The sequence below is a fragment of the Lutra lutra genome, chromosome X (genome assembly GCF_902655055.1).
Source record: "Lutra lutra chromosome X, mLutLut1.2, whole genome shotgun sequence".
NCBI lineage: Eukaryota > Metazoa > Chordata > Mammalia > Carnivora > Mustelidae > Lutra > Lutra lutra.
Genome location: NC_062296.1, coordinates 73,744,074 through 73,765,575, shown reverse-complemented (window position 1 = coordinate 73,765,575; position 21,502 = coordinate 73,744,074). Strand labels below are relative to the sequence as shown.

The following is a 21,502-nucleotide window of genomic DNA, read 5'->3' as shown; positions in this document are numbered from 1 at the left end:
CTGGTAGTTGCCAGAGATAGGAACTAGGCAAGATAAGTGAAGGTGGTCAAAAAACACAAACTTCCAATTATAAAATAAGTAAGTCACGGGGATGTAACACACAGTATGGTGATGAAAGCAGACAAGTAAGCAAACAGTATTTTTTAAAGACTTATTTAGTTATTAGAGGGCTTGTGAGCACGTGGGTGGGGAGGGGCAGAGGGAGCTTGAATCTCAAGCAGACCCCAAACTGAGTGTAGAACCTGACCCAGCTCTTGATCTCTCTCACAACCCTGAGATCATGACCTGAGCGGAAATCAAGAGTTGGATGCTTAACCAACTGAGCCACCCAGGGGCCCTGGTAAGCAAACAGCATTGCTTACATTGTACAAAATGCTTAAAACCTAGTTTAAATGAAATGACTCTCTTTTGCTCTAAAATCTAAATCCTGTAGCTCCCTTCTTTCTGGCTTTTTTTGTATCACAGACAAAAATTGTATCTCTCTTTCACATAATAATTCTACCATTGTAAGAACACAAAGATCATCTTGTTCTTTTCTTTTGCCCTTCAAACGTTCTTTGTGTGACATGAAGGTGGACCACCCTTTTACCCAAGAGATCCACAAGCACCACGATGTGCTGTTTTGGGTCTCTCTGGGAGTTAGCTGTTTGGTATCATCACCTGCCATATGTGTTTTGTGCAGCAGCAAGAGGCATATTCTCTACCACTGCCCACGCCTATGGTGATCTTCGCTATTCCTTCCTTGAAGTGACCCCTTCTCTCCTTCTAGTTGTGCAGTTTGTTCTGTCAGTCCTCAGGTCAATTTCTTGAGCATTCAGAATTACTTGATGATTATCTAGCTGTGGTCACAGACTGAGGCGAGCCTAGGGTCCTCCTACTACACTGCCATCGTCTCTCCTTCCTGGAATAAACATAATATTTTATATTTTTAAATATTTTATTTATTTATTTATTTACAGAAAAAAAATAGAGAACCCCCGTGAGAGGGGGAGGGGAAGAGGAAGAGGGGGAGAGAGAATCTTAAGCATGCTCAGCACAGATCCTAACTTGGGGCTCAGTCCCACGACCCATGAGATCATGACCTGAGCTGAAATCAAAAGTCAGGCACTCAACTGATTGAGCCACCCATGTGCTCCAACATAATATTTTGGAAGGATTACTAGTGAGTTCTGCATGTCGATACCAAAAATTCATTTTTGAAGTTTAGAATGAAAGACCACGTTTCACCTCAAGTCATTTGAAGAAGAGATTAGGTTTAAGACAATTCCAACGTCATTTGAAGCCCACAGGATCATTTGTCCAGTAAAAAACATAAAAATGCAATTTTCAGTCTACATGGATAGGTATTTGGAATCATTATTGTAGAGCCTAATAGTACTGGTAAGACCAACACCCATACATTTCGTGCATTTTTAGATGTTCCAACTAAAGAACTTTCACAAGTTAGAAAAAAAGTCTCAAGGCAAGCAGCCAGGATGGTGAATAATGTGGAAGTCACAGAAATTTATCCTAAAGCAAAGAAACTTAGAGGAACATGATACTGATCTTCCAAATCTGAAGAAGTATGTCATATAGAAGAAAGAACAATCAACCTGTGATGTTTCAGCATTTCCTAGAACCAGCAGCTAGAAAGTTCCAGGGAGGCAGGTGTTCCCTCAATGACAAGGCCTCGCATTTAAACACACATGAAATGGAACCCTTAGTAAAGAATGAGCTCCCCTCATGGAAGGTGTTCAAGCAGACACTGTGTGATTATCTCTCAGGGACATCGAAGAAGTAATTTTTTAAAATTTGGAGCAAGGTTGATCTCCTGTGGTTTAAGTTCACCACCAGATTCAAGCTTGCATCTGGTGCTTTGCATGGCTGGAGGAAGGGACAGGTATGAGAGGGAGGGCTGCTGCCAGTGTTGGAGAAGGCTCACTCTTGTCACTCATATGTGAATTAGTTATAATAATACTGTCGCAGAGGACCAGACTGAAGAGAAGATGAGTCAAGGTTATTTTGTGATGGAAACTGAATGACTGCAAGTACTGCCAAGAGGAGAGTCACAAATTCACTTCAAATAAAGAAAGTGAAACTAGGAATTTCCCGTTTTAATTATTTTGTGTACAAATTCTATTGTTAGTGCACCCATGAGTTTGCCTTGTTATTCCAAGAAGATGTATGGGGTTTTTCCTTTTGCCTCTTCTCTCTATGTAGTGATCTTTATCCTTTTATTACTGATAGAAGCAAACATTTATTTTTAAATTGTAAAGCCATTATTATCCTTCCCCTAATTAATTCTATCTCTGTGGCTGTGGCTTGTAAAGTACTGCTTTTCTGTGTCTTGAAGTACAAACAAAACTGGTTTTAAACTGTTCCCTGTGATGTTAAGCACAAAGAATAAAATAAATAAGTTCTGTTCACAGTCAGGATTTATCTGTTTCAATTTTTTCTAAAGCACAAAGCATTATTAATGAAACACTTAACATTAAACTCCCAACAGCCTGGTATGAAAACAACCACACTAATCCACCAGATAAAGAGAAACATGGGAAATCATTTTTAGTGGGAGCGGGGGAGGGATTTATGCACTTTTAGTGGAGTTTTAAAGGTTCTGGGTTCTATTATTTTGTCAGAGACATGAAGAAAGGGAAGCTGAATGCTCTTTTTAAGTGACTCGGAAGAGCTTAGAAAACAATGGAGTAGGTCTGGGGATGAGCAAGAGAGTGTGTGAGTGAGACCAAATTTCTTATTAAATGTGCAAGCTGAACCCCAATGATCCAAAGAAAGTTCCATAATAAAAACCCGAGACACTGTCTTGCTCCCTACTGGCCCAACTGTGAGAAGTAAGGGGACCGTGCCAGGAAAGAGGGTTGTCAGGGAACTCGGTTAGCAACCCACCTGATAATCTTTGTTAGCGGAAGAGAGGGAGGGATCTATCAAGGCTGTCCCTAATGGGAACTGAGTTTGCGCCAAAACCTGCTGAAAGAGAAGAGGAGGCTGAAGTTTGTAATGATAATCAAGGCTTTGCAGTTCAAAAGAATATGTGTGAGAAGCTACATGGGGTGCCTTTGGGAACAAGAAGGGATAGAATAATGGATAAGGGTCCTTTGGTACGGATGGTGTTAAAAGCACACCAGAGTCTTCAAAGATCACATTTCACACCTGTTCTTTTGCTCCCTTCATAAGTCTTCATTTACACAGATGATGCCACTGATTCACGGTCAGTAAGATGTATATATGGAGTCTACATCTTTGGAGATGGACTGCACTCAACGAAATCTCAAACCTTATCCCTCTCCTGGCCAAGTACATATATGTATGAGATGATTAGCTTTGGTTTCAAATAGTATTTTTTTTCCATGAAACCTAATTTCTCCATCTATGAGACTCATTGACCCCAATAGAAATTAAAGTTAACACAAGTCCTACGCCTAGAGGGCTCATAGAAACATCACACACTTCAATAGATAATAGCCTTCTATGAAAGATGTTCTTTCCACAAAAAGTAAACTCACTTCTTGCTGAAGAATCAGATGTAACTTTATGAAACTGCCAGATTTTTAAGTGTAAGAATCAGCACGATTATTACAACTGGTATCTTCCATTCGTCAAGGGTTCCCCCTCTTCCCCTTTCTGCAGCCTGCGCTGACCCTTCTAGTTGGGCTTCAGATTGGCCATTAGGGAGTAGAGGCCAGAGACTAGAGGGAGAGAGGAAGGAAGGGCAGAGGACTTAGCGCCCCAGCTCCCTCTCTGCCCAGCCGTCCCCCCTCCCCCCCACCCCCATCTTGGCTGCTTTCCTCCATCAAAGGCTAGAGCTCCTATCCCCCTTCGCTCTCCACACTGCCTTGTCTGGTTCTCTGTGCCAGGAGCACTTCCCTCCCCTCATACCTTAAGGCTCCGGGGCGGTAACAGCCTTCAGCACTTACTAGCCCTGGGGACACTCATTATCCTTTGTGGTTCTCCTATACTCTGACTACTCATTTGTAAATGTATTTATTAAACTATCCTCAAATGACCCGGGTTGACAGCTCCCTCTTGACACTAAATGTTTTCAGTGCCTAGCAAATTCACTAATACAGGAGGAACAGGGACATTCCATAGGAAGATGAAAGTTTTATACTTGGGTTTTCTCCATTAGTAACTACTATAAAAAATCCTAATGTTTGCTCGCAGCTTATTCTATGCCAGAAACTGCTCTGAAGAGTAGACACGTGTCAACTCACATAACCTTATCATTAAACCCCTGAAGATAATACGACCATTATCCTTATAGGTGCAGGAAGGTGAAGTGACTTGCACATGTGATACTATGATTTATAAGAAATTTGTATTTGGTCTTCATCCCTATTTCTAACCCAGAGCTCCTAAAACCCTTGGAATTTCCTAAGCGATAAGAGCAGTAAGAAGTGTCTTTGGTTAACAAACCCTTTTCAATCACACCTGAGTTTATGTTAATGAGGTGACTTTTGGGAAGCACCTCAGGATGGGGGCTGGTTGCCAGGGGAACCAACCACATGGCTGGAAGATTAGAATTTTCAGTCCCTATCTGTGTGAGCTCTGGAGAAGGGAGAGGAAAGAGAGGTTGAATCCATGGCTAATGACCAATGATTTAATCAATCATATCTATGTAATGAAAGCTCCATAAACACCCAAAAAGACAGGGTTTAGAGAACTTCCATCTTGGTGAACATGGGAGATGTAGAGAGAGTGTGGCACCTGGACAAGGCATTGCAACTTGGCACCCTTGCCCCATGCCTTCCCTGTGCCACTCTTGCGTCTGGCTGTTCCTGAGTTATATTCTTTTATAACAGACTGGTCATCTAGTAAGTAAAATGTTTCTCTGACTTCTGTGAGCTTCTCTAGAAAATTAATCAAAACCAAGGAAGGAGTTGTTGGAACCTCTAATATGTAGCCAGTCAGTCAGAAGCACAGGTGAAAACCTGAGTTTAGGATTGGCAGCTGAAATTAGGGGTGGGGGGTGTCTTTCAGGACTGAGCCCTTAACCTGTGGGATCTGACACTATCTCCAGATAGAGTGTGTCAGAATTGACTTGAATTGTAGGACACCCGGCTGATCTCAGAGAACTGCTTGGTGTGGGGAAAAAACATGTTGGAATTGACACTGGAGTTATACTCAATATCACACAACTAACGAGTGGCAATGTTGGGACGTTGAAGCAAAGAGGTCTGACTGCTGAGCACATGCTGGTAACACAGAACAAGACCACCCTTATATATAAGAATGCTACAAATGTAATTCGTGGGAAAATGTATGTAGTCCAAATGGAGAATCACATTGATCAAAACTTCCAACATGTATAAAGTTGCTAAGTATTAAAATTAGATATTTTGGCTTCAACTGTAGCACAAAAATTTCTAGAAGATATAATGTTATGCCAAGGAGAAATGGTGCTTTCAAAAAGGTAGACTGGGGGGCGCCTGGGTGGCTGAGTGGGTTAAGCCTATGCCTTTGACTCAGGTCATGATCTCAGGGTCCTGGGATCGAGCCCCACATCAGGCTCTCTGCTTGGTGGGGAGCCTGCTTCCCCCTCTATCTCTGTCTGCCTCTGTGCCTACTTGTGATCTCTCTCTGTGTCAAATAAATAAATAAAATATTTTTAAAAAGGTAGATTGGGGAGGAAATTAGTAATTTTTGAGTACCTATTCTATACCTAAACATATGTAGTTACAGGGCACCTGGGTAGCACAGTCATTTGAGCATTCAACTCTTGGTTTCAGCTCAGGTCATGATCTCAGGGTCTTGGGATCAAGCCCCATGTGAGGCTCCCCACTCAGCATAGAGTCTGCTTGGGATTCTCTTTCTCCCTCTCCCTGTGCCCCTCCCCCTCCTCTGCTCACACACCTGCCCCTTTCCAAGGAAAAAAACCACACATACATACTTACATACATTTTACAAAATATAATCCTTATAGCAAAACTATGTGACAGCTGCCACAGTCTTTATTTTATAAATGAGGAAACTGAAGCTCAGATTGAGGTCACACCACCGAAGGTCCCTGACCTACTTGGTTGAAATGTGGTGCCCCCCTCAGTCACAAGGGTGATGGCATTACCAATATAGGACAACTGAGAGATTAGCGACATATCGCAAGACCCATGTGAAGCCCCCAATTCTGAAGCCATCATAACACACAGTCCCATATCAGAGAATGAGATGATGATGACACAGATAGCAGTAACAAAAAACAAGCCACGGGCCACCTTTTGTCATATTTCCAGTTGGTTCTGTCAAATCTGATGACCCTTTTAGTGACTCTGAAACAGCTCTTCCATCTGAGGTAGAAATCAAGTCAGGCTCCTTCATTTCACAACAAAATGTTAACTTTGCTAACACAGTTGGTGTCTTCACTGAGCAATTTTACAAAAACTACTTACCAAGTCCAGTTTAAACTGATAATCAACCATCCGCTCTTGAGTTAAAGGTACTCCAGACAACTGCTGATTGAAAAACCTCAGACTAAGGAGCATTAGTGATGGGTTGCATTTCTGTTTTTCTCTCTTTTTTTTTTTTAAGATTTTATTTATTTATTTGTCAGAGAGAGAGAGAGAGAGAGAGAGAGAGCACAGGCAGACAGAGTAGCAGGCAGAGGCAGAGGGAGAAGCAGGCTCCCCACAGAACAAGGAGCCTGATGTGGGACTCGATCCCAGGACGCTGGGATCATGACCTGAGCCGAAGGCAGCGGCTTAACCAACTGAGCCACCCAGGCGTCCCATCTGTTTTTCTCTCTTAATAGATGAATGTCCACCCAGTTTTCTTATTGGTATAGATTCCGGATCTCTCAGGCACGAGACCAGAGTGGAAGAGGAATCAAATGTCTTTCCATCTTCAGTCTAGGTTGCTCTGTCTAATGAACCAAAGCATGGGTAAGAGATTTTTTTTCTTTTTCCAGTTTATAAGCCATAGTATTGTGAGAAATTCCTCCCAGATTTTGTTAGTAACATCTTTTTGTCTGTATTCTAAGCTCTTTTTTAGTTATTATTATGGGTGAATATTCATGAGAATATTTTGTGATACATTGAGAGGATCTACAATTAGAGATACTGTTTATATTCTTTTACATTTCTATCTTTTAAATTATAAGTCTAAGTGAAGAAGGTTAAGGAATAGGGAGAAAATGGGCACCAAGTAAGACATCATGTTATATTATAATGATTATATTATATATATAGTGGTTATAATATATGTATAACAATTATATTATATACATTATATAAATATATCATAATGATATATTATAATGATTATAATATATGTTATACTATAAATTTTGTCAGCTTTTTGTTTCCTTTCTCTTAAAATATGGAACAATTTGCCCATTTCTAGAGACTTCTTGATTATCTAAAGCTATCTTATGTGGGTACTGCATTCTTAATCAATTATAGAGTGGAAAGTTGTTATTTTTATTTACATTCTTTTAATTCTCCTAAACTCTGTTCTAATAAGTTAGCATGTAATGACCTTGTAATATATGAACTCAGCTCTATGACTAGCTACATAGTTTGTTGAGCCCGACACAAAATGCAGCTGTGGGACTTCTTGTTCCAAACTTGTATCAGTTCCAAAATGACAACAGTAGAGCGTTAAACCAAGCCCTTCTAAACACAGGGCCCTGCCTTATGCTGCCGCGTGGACCCCATGCCTATGAGGCCAGCCCCACTCAGTTTCCAAGATATGGTGTCAGTACATTAAGACATTTTACTGTTGCATTCTTTCTTGGATTATTTTTAAGCAAGAGCTTATATAACAAACGGCCCAGAGGAAGCTTCCTGCCATATGAAAGGTATTAATTTGCCCATTCACTTCCTTTTATTTAAACAAAGTAGAAAGCTTAAAACATTTTTTCCTGGTATTTAAGTTTAGGAAAAAATGTCTCTTTCCAAACAAATGCATGTGATTTCATTCATTTTCTGTTCCTTCATTTTCAAATACCGTGATCAGCCTCTACCCTCTAATACTGCTCTCGACCCCGCAATAGATCTGTGAACAGGACAAATCCCTGCAAATCCCACTCCATGGGTGGATTTAGGATCCATTTTCTAACTTTCTCAGGGAAACTTGCAGCTTTCCTGAAGGCCAACAATGTTTCTAGCCTTTTCCCCCACCAGACATTAGCCCCCTTTGCATGCTCTATCAGAGACGCAAATATTTGAATTTTATTCCAGTGCACAGTGGGAGCAAAACGGGGGAACCACATTCTAACATACAACCCCCCTGTACTTCACAGAGTTTGTTTTTCATGCAAAAGCAAATTTCTTTATAATTTATGTGAACCATTTAGACATGACTGAAGACTCTCTTTCCACCTAACTCATTAACTGATAAATCATTGGTATTTTATGGCAAATTTTAGGCTTCTCTCTGTCACCTTCTGTCATGATCAGGCATCAGTGTTATGTCTAGTCTCCGATAAAAAGGGGAGGGGAGCGAAACCAAAAAAATCTGAACAAAGCTTTTCCATTGACTTGTGAACACTAACTGGCAAAAGACGGAAATGCTGTCCCAGCTGGAACTCCGAGCTTTCAAATCCCCATATCCAAACAAATACCCCCGAAGTTCCCTGGCCTGGCTACTGAACAAGATCATATTTATGGACAACACAGCAGCACATAGTTATTAGGAACTTGGAGCTTTGAATCAGATATTCTATCACTCCAATTCTGAATTAGAATCCCTGAACTTCCCCCAAATAGTGGCCCAGAGGGATGAAGGGGCTGAGCACAGAGGATTTTTAGGGCAATGGAGCTACTCCATATGGTATGATGGTGGATACACGTCATATATCTTTTCATATATCATATATACCATATATCGTATATCTGTTGAAATTCGTAGAATGTCCAACACCAAGAGTGAACCCTAATACACACAGTGGACTTTAGGGGTTAGTGATGCGTCATTGTAGCTTCACCAGCTATAACAAATGTGCCGCTCTGCTGGGGAATGTGCGTGTTGGGGACGGTCATGCGTATGGGGCAACAAAGGGTATATGTGAACACTGTTGTGCTCAGTACAGCTGTGGACCTAAAACTGCTCTTAAAAAAATACAATCTGGCCGCTGCCTTCGGCTCAGGTCATGATCCCAGGTCCTGGGTTCGAGCCCCACATCGGGCTTTCTGCTCGGCGGGGAGCCTGCTTCCTCCTCTCTCTCTGCCTGCCTCTCTGCCTACTTGTGATTTCTCTCTGTCAAATAAATAAATAAAACCTTTAAAAAAAATACAATCTATTAAAAAGGAGAAACCAGGCCCACATAACCCTCCCAATCCATTATATCCTTAGCCAGAACACCACTCTCATCTTTACTTAGTCTTGTAATAAAACATAGTTTGAAGCGCAACACTTTGAAATTTAAAGTATCTCCTAATGGCTTGAAATATCTCAAAAGATTAAAAAAATACTGAGTCAGTAGAGAATGATAGGGCAGTGAATAGCTGGTGAGTGTTCTCTATTGCAGACATTGTAAAAATACAAATTATTGAGATAGCTCCTGAAATTACCACATCCACCATAAAATCCTGAGGAATGGAAATAAGTGGGAATTGAGTGAGCTTTTCCAAACAGCTTCACTAGGTCACTGTTTGTCTTACTCAGCTCAGGCCACCAGAACAAAATACAACAGACTGGGTGTCTTAAATAGCAGATGTTTCTCTCTCACACAGCTCTCGAGGCTGGGAAATCCGAGATCGTGTTGTTGGCAAGGTAGGTTCTCTGATTTCTTCTCATGGCTTGTAGGCAGCAGCCATGTCACTGCGTGCTCACGTGACCACTTCTCTGCACATGTGCAGAGAGAAAGCAGCAGCTCTCTAAAGTCTCTTCTTATAAGGACACTAATCCCCTCATGAGCCCTACTCTCAAACTTCATCTAAATGCATTTACCTCTGAAAGGTCCCATGTTCTAAGTACCATCATTTTAGGAATAAGAATTTCAATGTATCAATTTTGGGGTGGTGGGGGGCACACAGGACACAATTCAGCCTATAGCAGCATGTGTCTTGGCCCTACACATAGAAGATAAAGCAGGGGACTTCATTTGAAAAGTGCTTAATAGGGGCGCCTGGGTGGCTCAGTGGGTTAAGCCGCTGCCTTTGGCTCGGTCATGATCCCAGGTCCTGGGTTCAAGCCCCGCATCGGGCTTTCTGCTCAGCAGGGAGCCTGCTTCCTCCTCTCTCTCTGCCTGCCTCTCTGCCTACTTGTGATTTCTCTCTGTCAAATAAATAAATAAAATCTTTAAAAAAAAAAAAAAAGAAAAGTGCTTAATATATTCTGGCCCTGGGTTAAGGTTTTCAATATACTATTTCATTTAATAGAGCAAACCAAATTGGGAGGCTCAGAGAGATGAGATCACTTTCTCCAAGTCACAAAACTAGTAAACTTTGCACATTTCAACCCTGTTCCCATCGGACCCTGGTGCTGGGTCCATGGAGCCTTTCTTAAATTTCAGTACTTGCCGTTAGCTGATGTAAGAACGATCGGGCCCACAGGAAATGGGCTCATACCTCCAAGGCCACATGAAATCAATTTGAATCAGGAAGTCAATGTTTTTTATTTCATAGAGGGAGCTACAGTTGGTCAAAGAGCATAGATCTGTGTTTGCCCTCTAATCCCTGAATGAGTTGAACAAATTGATTTCTATAACTGCTTAGTTAGCATGAAGTCAGACAAAGGGATTTGGATGGTGTGCACTGGTATTTCAGGACTGGCTGTTGTTCTGCATTCTTCTTGACCATGTGATTTTTCATGTCCTTTCACATCAGTATCATCTAGCTTAGGATGTAAGGACTATGTCAATCGAAATTACTGTGTACAGCCAAGTATAATAGCCAAGCCAAATAGGAATTAAGAAAAGAAGCACGCTAACTCCTCTTTACCCGGCAATGTCCCGAGGTACACCTTCAAATTCTTGGCTACTAAGCCAGGAAAATCTACAGATATTCGTCCTCGGGCTTGGAACACAGCAGATCCAGCCTCCAAGATTCTTAGCCCTCTCCCATGTTGACCTAGTACCCAGTACTACATCACAGCTCCTCCCTCCCCCACATTGCCCAAACAGCCCCCATTTAGTGCTACAGGGGTTAACAATTGTTTTCTGTAAAGGGCCAGATAGTAAAGGCTTTCACCTTTGCAGACTATATGATCTCTGTTGCAACTACTCACCTCTGCGGCCCCAGACTATATATAAACAGATGAGTGTGGCAATGTCCCAGTAAATCACTTTCATTTTAAAAAGGCGGCAGACCATATTAGGTTAGCTAGTGGTAGTGTGCTCACTACTACACAAGTAAATGACGTCCTCTTCCTTGAAATTTGTATGATGAAGAGTATTCATTGATACCACATGCTTCACCGAAGAACTCACTTAAAATCCCCAGTGAAATTCTCGCTGTTTTACCTCAAAGCCTCTTTTGGCCTCCAGTAGCCCCCAGTTGCTTTTCTCTCTCCCTATCTACCGCAGAGACCCAAATGCTCTTAGAGCATCTCAGTTCTTCCTTAAAACTCGCAAGCACCATTAAACAGTTAACAATACCCACTGTCCTTTAAAAGTGGTTAAGCGAGTACTATTGTTAGTGGACTGTGTCCCTCAAAGGTCTTACTCTCTACCCCTAGATTGCATTAAAAATGCAATGTCCATCCGATAATCACCTAAAAAGGACTTCTGTATCATTAATCATCAGGAAATCACAGACTTAAAACTCAATCACATACCACTGCACACTCACTAGAACAACTGAAATAAAAAAGCTCGACGACACCAAATGTTAGTGAGGACATTGCTGATGGGAATGTAAATTTTTACAGCCACCTTGGAAAACTGTTTGGCAGTCCTTTGATAAACATATATCTACCCTCTGACCCAGCCATTGGACCCTTTTTATTTATCCAAGAGAATTGAGGCCATATATCCACATAAACCTCTGTACACGCATGTGCCTAGCAGCTTCATTTGCAATAGCCCAGACCTGGAAACAGGCCAGGTGTTTCTCCATAGTGAAATGAATGAACTGCGGTACATTCATATCATAAGATACTAGTCAGCTCCAAAAAAAGGGGGTGGGAAATGAGCTACTGCTATGGACCGAATGTGTGTGTCCCCCCAAAAGTTATCTGTTGAAGCCTTAATTCTCAATGTGATGGTACATGGTAGTGCGGCCTTTGGCAGGTAGTTGGGCCATGGCATGGGAGCACTCATAAATGGAGTTAGTGTACTCAGAAAATGCAACTTGAGAGAGATTTTCTTTCTTAGCCGAGGATACAGCAAAAAGGCACGCAAACTGGAGAGAGGGCTCTCACCAGATGCTGAATCTGCTGGCATCTTGATCTTGGACCTCCCAGCCTCTAGGTCTATCAAAGATTAATATTTGCTGTTAAAGCCACCCAATCTATGTGCGTTTTTTTGTTATAGCCCCCAAACTAAGACAACTACTGAGAGACACAACAACATGAATGATTGTCAAAAATGTTATGCTAAGTGTAGGAAGATAGATGCAAAAAAGAGTAAAAAAGTATGACTCCTTTCTGTGAAATTCTAAATAGACAAAATTAATCTGTGGAAGGACAAATGAGATTTGTGGTTGCTTCTTAGGTGGTATATGAGGATTGACCAAGAAAGAGCATGACAGATCTTTTGGGGGTGATGGAAATATTGTGGGTCTTGATATGCATTTGTTAAGCTTATTAAACAGTGTACTTAAAATCTGAACATTTCGTTGTACATAAATTTTACCTAAGTACAAAAATATTAGAAATATTATATTTATCTGACATTTTTAAAGTCCCAAGACAACCACTGGTGTTCCAGCCATAACCTCTGCATTCCAGATAGTGAAAAGGAGAATGAATGGGAAGATAAAAGAACAAAGGACACATGCTGGCTATCTGTTCATTCTTACAGAGACTAAAAGTCTCATCAACCACTTGCACTTAACTCTTGCTGGACAACCCTAGCTACAGGTGAAATGGAAACACAGACACATGCACTCTTTGGACAAGCACCTTCCAGACAGCATAAAATCTGTGTTTATAGTAACAAAAGCAAGGGGAGAATGAATAGTGGCTATCCAATGGTAGGTTCAACCACACCACAGAAACGTGTGTCTACACACATACAATGTCTTACATAACTTCAGGGGATTCACGGACTTTCACTGGATCCCATTTTATCTGAATTCTTTATTTAAAAAAACTACTGGTCTAGGGAGTTTGAGCAACTAGTCACTATTTTTTTAAAGATTTATTTATTTATTTGAGAGAGAGAATGCGTGTGCACATGCAAGCAAGCAAGCCATGGAGGGACAGGGGGAGGGAGAGAGAGAATCTCAAGCAGACGCTGTGCTGAGGGCAGAGCCCGACGTGGGGCTTGATCACATGACCCTGAGCTCATGAGCTTAGCTGAAACCAAGAATCAGACACTTAATCGACTGAGCTACCTAGGAGCCCCAAGCAACTCGTTATTATTAAGCACAGTTAATGAAAGTGTGTCAATGGCAGGTTCACACGGCAGTGAGCATTCATGAGATGCAAGATGGCTTAAAATATGGCACACTCAGCCTCCTGGAATGAATTTTGTCACCTAGGTCTCTGAAAGACTGCAATTCATTAAATAGCCTGTTCTGGATTGAGCATTATTTAATTCTGCTGCCTTCTGAACCATACGATATGTGAATTTAGGAAGATAGGCCACTTCACTTAAGTATACATTTTACATACACACTTGATTTGATGACATTAGTTTGCAGGTGTCTCTACTTCAATTAATTGCATATTGGTGAAATCCATAATTTAAACTCCGTATAAAACTGAAATATTCAATTGATAGTCTCTTCAATATCATTATTCCACATAAATTGGAGTGCTGACAAAATGTTGTCCTTTATTTTTTTAAATAATAGCTTCAAGTATGTTCAAGATTAGATAACACAGAAAATGTCAACAAGATATGACAAATATGAAATGAAAATAATGAGATGAAAACTTCATATCTTTATCAAATTTTTCCTCCATAGCTACACCAACTATTTTTCCGTATCAAATTGGGTTACAAGACACCCTGTGCCCTGCCTAGTTTTTTCAGCCTGATTGGAAGAACAAAAGAAAAGTACCTTTAAAAAGCCCACACAGATACACAGTATTTTTACTGATCAGTAAGTTAGAAGTTGATCTGTAAAAACACACCGACTTCCTTTTATTGTAATAGCGAAGAAAGAAAGAAAATGATTGAGTTTAATGGAGGGAATACGTAACAGATTCTACACAGTATATTTGAAGACTGAGTTAAATGACTTTATTTTACTTATAAATCAATCTCTTGCCCAAGTAGATATTGAAAAATAAATGCCTATGGCCGTTCACTAAACCCAGACTGTGGAAAATGTCATTTTAACACTGAGTCAGGCATTGATGCAGCGCCACACTGCTAAATGAATCCTTCCTGTCCCATCACAACACACAGAGTTCTGTCTGTTGTGTACCTTGCCAGTGGTGGGGACTGGTTATGGAACATTTCTGTCTTCTGCTGAATACTGGTTCCCTCAGGTCCGAATCCCTGGAACTTACGAACTCTACTTCGATGGTGAAGGGGATTTTGCACATTTTATTTAATCAAGGATCAAGATGGGGAGGTGATCCTGGATTGTCCAGTTATGTCCAATGAAGTCAAAAGAGTCCTTTGAGAGAAAAGGTGATGCAAAGATCCAACCAGAGAGAGAGATTTGAAGATTCTATGCCACTGGTTTTGAAGACCGAGCAAGAATCTGTGGGCCAGACAAGGCAGTGCATTCTGACAGGCTCCAGAAGCTGAAAGACGCAAGGAATGGATTCTTTCCTAGAACCTCCAGAGGGCACCAGGCCAGCTGAACCTCTTGACTTTAGCCCGATGAAACTGATTGTGGACCTCCGGCCTTCAGAACTGTGAGAAAATGGATTGGTGTTGTTTGAAACCACTACGTTTTGTGATATTTTGTTGCAGCGACAGGAGGATACTGATACACTTTCTAATCAAAACTGCTCGAGAAGGGTGGTATTATTAATACACACCCACACTGAAGAAAATGAGATGTGAAGAGAGGAAAGAAAATAAGCAAATGTACAACACTAGCAGATGCCATTAAGATGTGGCCTCTGGCCATGACTTGAAGACCACAGACCATTTCTCCTCTATTATCCTGGCTCATATGAACCATCAGAGTGCATTTCACTATGTATTATCCCCAAAGTTTGTTCCTTTGCTTGAAAAGAAGCAAATCATAGTGTTTCATAATACATGCATTTCAAAGGGCGAGTATTTGTTCTAAACAAAGAGGAGATTGAACCAAATATTTGCAGGCCCTAGTCTGTTTCCATAAGGAGGCTTGTGTATACCAAATTAAACTCATTTGCCCCTGTAGGTAGGAGAAATATGGAGCAGTTATCAAGAAAGGATTGTGTGTGAAAACTTCATGGAGAGAAACTGTAAACCCAGGAGTGGTCAGCAGTAATGAAATCATTGAACGGTTGTGAAGGAGTTCAGCCTCTGCCTGAAGATTTCACAATCCTGCTGGGCCTCTTTGTAGTGGAAATGTGATATGCTCATCCAGGCTTCATAAGAGTTCCTCTTTTGCTAGCTAAATTGAAATTCAAAAGGAATTTACCAGAAACACCTCATGTAGGATTGTACAGTTGACCCCTTGAACAACATGGGTTTGAACTGCATGGGCCCAGTTATACACGGATTTTTTAAAGTAAGTACACTGGAAAAATCTTTGGAGATTAGCAACAATTTGAAAAAACTAGCAGATGAACCACATAGTCTGGCAATATATAGAGAAAAAGAAAAAGGTCTGTCACGAATGCATAAAGTATGTGCAGATACTCGTCCATTTTATCATTTACCACCATAAAATATATGCAAATCTATTATAAAAAGTGTAAAATGTATCAAAACGTACACACACACTTACAGACCATACATGGTGCATTTACAGGCAGGAGAAATGTAAACAAATGTAAAGGTGCCGTATTAAATCATAAATGCATAAAATTAACTATAGTAGCGACACCTGGGTGGCTCAGTCATTAAGTGTCTGCCTTCAGCTCGGGTCATGATCCAAGGGTCCTGGGATTGAGCCCCGCATCAGGCTCCTTGCTCAGCAGGAATCTTGCTTCTCCCTCTCCCACTCCCCCTGCTTGTGTTCCCTCTCTTGCTGTGTCTCTCTCTGTCAAATAAATAAATAAAATCTTCTAAAAAAATTACCTGTAGTACATGTTGTCCTACTGCAGTAATTTCATCTCCAGTTCCTGTTACTATTGTGGTGAGCTCAAATGTCGCAGGTATCTGCTTAAAATAGTGTGATGCTCATGGTGTCTGTGTGAGCAGTTCATCTCTGCAGTAAATTGCCTATTGCATGGGGGAAAAGCGATCTCTCGTGGGTCTCGTGTATTTTTCATCATGTTGAGTACAATACCCTAAACCTTGACTAACACCCTGGGACCATATAAAGTGCCACTACTGATGCTGCAAGTGCTCCCAAGAAGCAGAGCAAAGTCACCACAGTATAAGAAAATGTGGAGCTGGTTGGTATGGACCACAGATGGGGGTCTGCTGCTGTGGGTGTCTCACCCGTTCAAGTTTATCTTGAATCCGACATTAAAGACCTTTGCAAAAAAAGAAGAAGAAGAAGAAGAAGAAGAAGAAGAAGAAGAAGAAGAAGAAGAAGAAGAAGAAGAAGAGGAAGAGGAAGAAGAAGAAGAAGAAGAAGGAAATTCATGAGCCCATCACTGCAGCTCTGCCAGTGGGCACAAAAATCTTGCCATTTTTCCAAAATACCTTTCTCTCTTATATTGAAAATGCAGCTTCTCTGTGGATGAAGGACTGCTATAAGAAAAGCATATCTAGGGTGTTATATGCAAACAATGAATCATGGACCACTACCTCAAAAACTAATGATATACTGTATGGTGACTACCATAACATAATGAAAAAATATTAAAAAATAAAGAAAAGCATATCTATAGACGCTAATATGATTGGAGAAAAATTGAAGTCATTGTATGATCACTTAAAGCAAAGGGATGATGAAGGATCTAATACCAGCAAAGAATGGTTTGATAATTTTAGAAAGTGGTCTGACCTAGAAAATGTCAGGATAACAGGATAAGTAGCTTCTGTCAACCAAGAGACAGTAGACAAGTTTCCAGATGCCATTAAGAAAATCAGTGGGGGGTTGGAGGAACCTGGGTGGCTCAGTCAATTAAGTGTCTGACTCTTGATTTCAGCTTGGGTTATGATCTCAGTGTTGGGGGATCAAGTCCTGCGATGGGCTTTGTGCTGGGCATGGAGCCCGCTTAAGATTCTCTCCCTTTGCTCCTCCCTGCGCCCCACTCATGTGCCTGTGTGCACGCTCTCTCTCTCTTAAAAAAAAAAAAAAAGGAAAGGAAAGGAAAGAAAATCAATGAGGAGAAGGGATATCTGCCTGAACAGGCTTTTAATGCAGACAAAGGTGCTCTCTTCTGGGAAAAATAGCCACAAAGGATAATTATTAGTGAGGAAAAGAAATGAGCACCAGGATTTAAGGCAGAAAGGGATAGGCTAACTACTGTTTTGTGCAATTGCAGTCAGGTTTATGGTCGGGACTGTCCTTATTTATGAAGCTGCTAACCCCAGAATCCTGAAGGGATCCTGAAGAACACCAGCTGCCAGTCTTTGGGTCATATGATGAGAAGCCTTTTTCTGGATTGGTTCCATCATGCTTGTCTTCGAAGTCAGGAAGTACCCTGCCAGTAAGGTACTGCCTTTTACAGTTCTTTAGACATTGAACAGTGCCCCCAGCCACCTAGAATCCCATGAGTTCAACACCAAAGGCACTGAAGTGGTCTACTTGCCCCCAAACACAATGTCTCCAATTCAGCCTCTGGATCAGGGGGTCATGAAGACCTTTAAAGCTCATTACATACATACTCTATAGGAAGGACTCTCAATGCTATGGCAGAGAACCCCAACAGAACATGAAAGTCTGGAAGGATTACGGCAGTGAAGATGGCATCATTGTTATAGGAAAAGCCATGAAAGCCATCAGTCTGAAACAATAAACTCCTGCTGAAGAAAACTGTGTCCCAGATGTTTTGCACGACTTCCCAGGATTTCTACAGAACCAGTCAGGGAATTCATTAATGAGATGGTGGCTATGGCAAGAAAGGTGGGATGTGGAAGATTTCTAGATATGGGTCATGGAGAAGTTCAACAGCTAACAGACACCACACCAGAGGAGTGAACAGAAGGCAGCTTGATGGAGATGAGTGCTTCACTAGCAGCACCAGACAATGGAGAAGATGACCTAGAGGTAGCAGAGCAGAAAACAAATGGGCATTAGACAGTCTGGCAGAAGGGCTTCAATTATTCAAGACTGCTTTCAACTTCTTTTACAACCCAGACCCTTCTATGATATGGACACTGCAACTAAAGTGTGCAGGGGAAGGATTGGTACCACACAGAAACATTTTCAGAGAAATGGAACAGCAAAAAAGCCAGACAGAAATTGCCACGTATTTTTTTTTAAATTCAATTAGCCAATATACGATACATCATTAGTCTCAGGCATAGTGTTCAACAGTTTACCAGTTGCGTATAACACCCAGTGCCCATCCCATCACGTGCTCTCCTTAATGCCCATCACCCAGTTATCCCATCCCCTCACCCACCTCCCCTCCAGCAACCCTCAGTTTGTTTCCTATAGTTCAGAGTCTCTCATGGTTTGTCTCCTTCTTTGATGACTTCCCATTTAGTTTTTCTTCCCTTCCCATATGATCCTCTGTGTTTTTTCCTATATTCCACATATGAGTGAAACCATATGATAATTATCTTTCTCTCATTGACTTATTTCACTCAGCATAATACCCACCAGTTCCATCCACGTCAATATAAATGATAAGATTTCATCCTTTCTGATGGCTGAGTAATATTGCATTGTGTATATAGACCACATCTTCTTTATCCATTCATCTGTTGATGGACATCTCAGCTCTTTCCATAGTTTAGCTATTGTGGACATTGACACCATGAACATCAGAGTGCAGGTGCCCCTTCAGATCCCTACTGGCTATTTACCCCAAAGATAGGAATGTAGTGCCATGTATTTGTATAAAGTTCCACTGAGTGTGCCTGCCTCTCCTGCCTCTGCTTTCACCTCAACCTCTTCCTCTGCTAGCCCTCAGACAGCAGGACCAACCCCTCCTCTTCCTCCTCCTCCTCCTCCACCCATTCAACGTGAAGAGATGAGAATGAAGACCTCTATGATGGTCCACTTAATGAATGGTAAATAATCATCATGCCATATAGGTGTGTTGAGTGTCTTCATATGAAAGTCTTACAACTGTACAGCAAGAAATGTATGGGCCATTTTGTGCTTCACCATCATCATTGCCTAAGTGTAGAACATTGTGTGTAAGTCATTTATGGAAGTGCTTAGCCTACCCTTCCATAAGCATAAGGTAAGTGATATTTAATATGAAATTAATAATGTTTTCATTTTCTTACTGTTTTCTAACTTTGCTTTCAAAGAACTATATTAACATACAGGGTGCATCTCATGATTGGAGAAACATTTCAGCCTTTCATCACAGGTGAGAGGTTGTTTAAAAAAGTAACTATTTCCAATATTATATTATGAATATGATTGTAGTATTGCATGCCATAAAAATTTTATGACAACTCCTTCATTAGTCTGTAGGCTTGCTACTGTGAAGCAATTGTGTCAATTACACTAGGCTGCCATAAAGCAATCCAATTGCTGCTTCTGCATTATCAGTGCATGAATTGTTATACCTGTAAATAAATATGAATTTCTATTTCACATCATATTTTCATTTTTAATGTCTAACATTAGTAATACCTATAACATCTGTACTGAATTATATCATAGCCGACAATATTGATGTAAGTACTCACAAATGACTTATCTTGCAAATAGATAATATATATTTATAAAATTGATAAATATAATACAGTACTGTATTTTCTCTTTACGATTTTCTTGATAATGTTTTCTTTTTTCCAGCTTACTTTATTTTAAGAAAATACAGTATATAATACATATAACATGCAAAATATGTGTTAATCGACTGTTTATGTTATCAGAAAGGCTTCCAGTCAGGAGTAAGCGATTAGTAATTAAGTTTTGGGGAAGTCAAAAGTTATATGTGGATTTTTGACTGCACAGACAGTTGGCATCCCAACCCACGTATTGCTCAAAGATCAAGTGTATTTGTAATATTTGAGAAGTGGTGAATTAAAACATGGTTTCATAAATCTTAAAAACATAGAATGAAGCAATTAATGAAAAAAGAAAAATACTTAAGGTAACTATGATAATTGTATCTGCCCAATGTATGTGGTGGTGGAGTTATTTTTTCAAAGTCTCTGAAAGGTTCTGGATTTGGTGAAAGATGACCAGATTATTTGTAATTTAACCTTTCTTCAAGTGAAATTTTTCCCTTTAAACCAAAATATCTTTTTTATATGTTGAGGTATAATAGACATACGTTATACTAGTTTCAGAGGAACAACATAATGATTTGATATTTGTATACACTCTGAAATAATTACCATAATGAGTCTAGTTTTCTCCCATTACCATAAAAACTTACATACTATGAAATACAATATTGTTGACTATACTCACTGTGCTGTTTGTTACCTCCTTGTGATTTAATTATTTTAGACTGGAAGTTTGTACCTCTTGACTCCCTTCTCACATTTCACCTACCTCCAAACCCCTCCACTGTGGCAATCACCAGTCTGTTCTCTGGATCTGTGAATTTTGTTTCACTTGTTCACTGGCTTGTTTTTTAGATTTCATGTATCAGTGAAATCATATGGTATTTATCTTTGCCTGACTGATTTCATTTACTATAATGCCCTGAAGTTCCCTCCACGTTGCTACAAATGGCAAGCTTTCATTCTTTTTTACGGCTGAGAAGTATTCCAGTGTGTGTGTGTGTGTGTGTGTGTGTGTGTGTGTACCACATTTTTATGCATTCATTTATTGATGGGCACTTAGGTTGCTTCCGTGTTTTGGCTATTATGAATAATGCTGTGGTGAACGTAGGGGTGTATGTATCTTTTTGAATTAGTGTTTTTGTTTTCTTTGAGTAAATACCCAGAAATGGAATTGCTAGACCATACAGTAGTTTATTGTTAGTTTTTTTTTTTTTGAGAAACCTTTATACAGTTTTCCACAGTGGCTGTGCCAATTGAATTTCCACTAACAGTGCACAAAGGTTCCTTTTTTTACTATATCCTCACCAACACTCGTTATTTCTTGTCTTTTTGATAATAACCATTCTGATGAGAGTGAGGTGACATCTCATTGTGGTTTTGATTTGCATTTTCCTGATGATGAGTCATGTTGAGCATCTTTTCATGTGTCTATTGGCCATCTGCATGTCTGCTTTAGAAAAATGTCTCTTCATGGGACGCCTGGGTGGCTCAGTTGGTTAAGCAGCTGCCTTCGGCTCAGGTCATGATCCCAGC

General features: G+C 40.5%; 1 long non-coding RNA gene across 1 annotated transcript in view; it reads left to right on the top strand.

Moving 5' to 3' along the window:
* Positions 1 to 19,455, top strand: part of LOC125092122 (uncharacterized) — an 84,491-nt gene extending 65,036 nt beyond the window's left edge. The window contains exons 3-4 of the long non-coding RNA XR_007124832.1: positions 6,740 to 6,869; positions 19,310 to 19,455. This is a non-coding gene — a long non-coding RNA (uncharacterized LOC125092122). The remainder of the gene's footprint in view (positions 1 to 6,739; positions 6,870 to 19,309) is intronic.
* Positions 19,456 to 21,502: the final 2,047 nt, after the last annotated feature.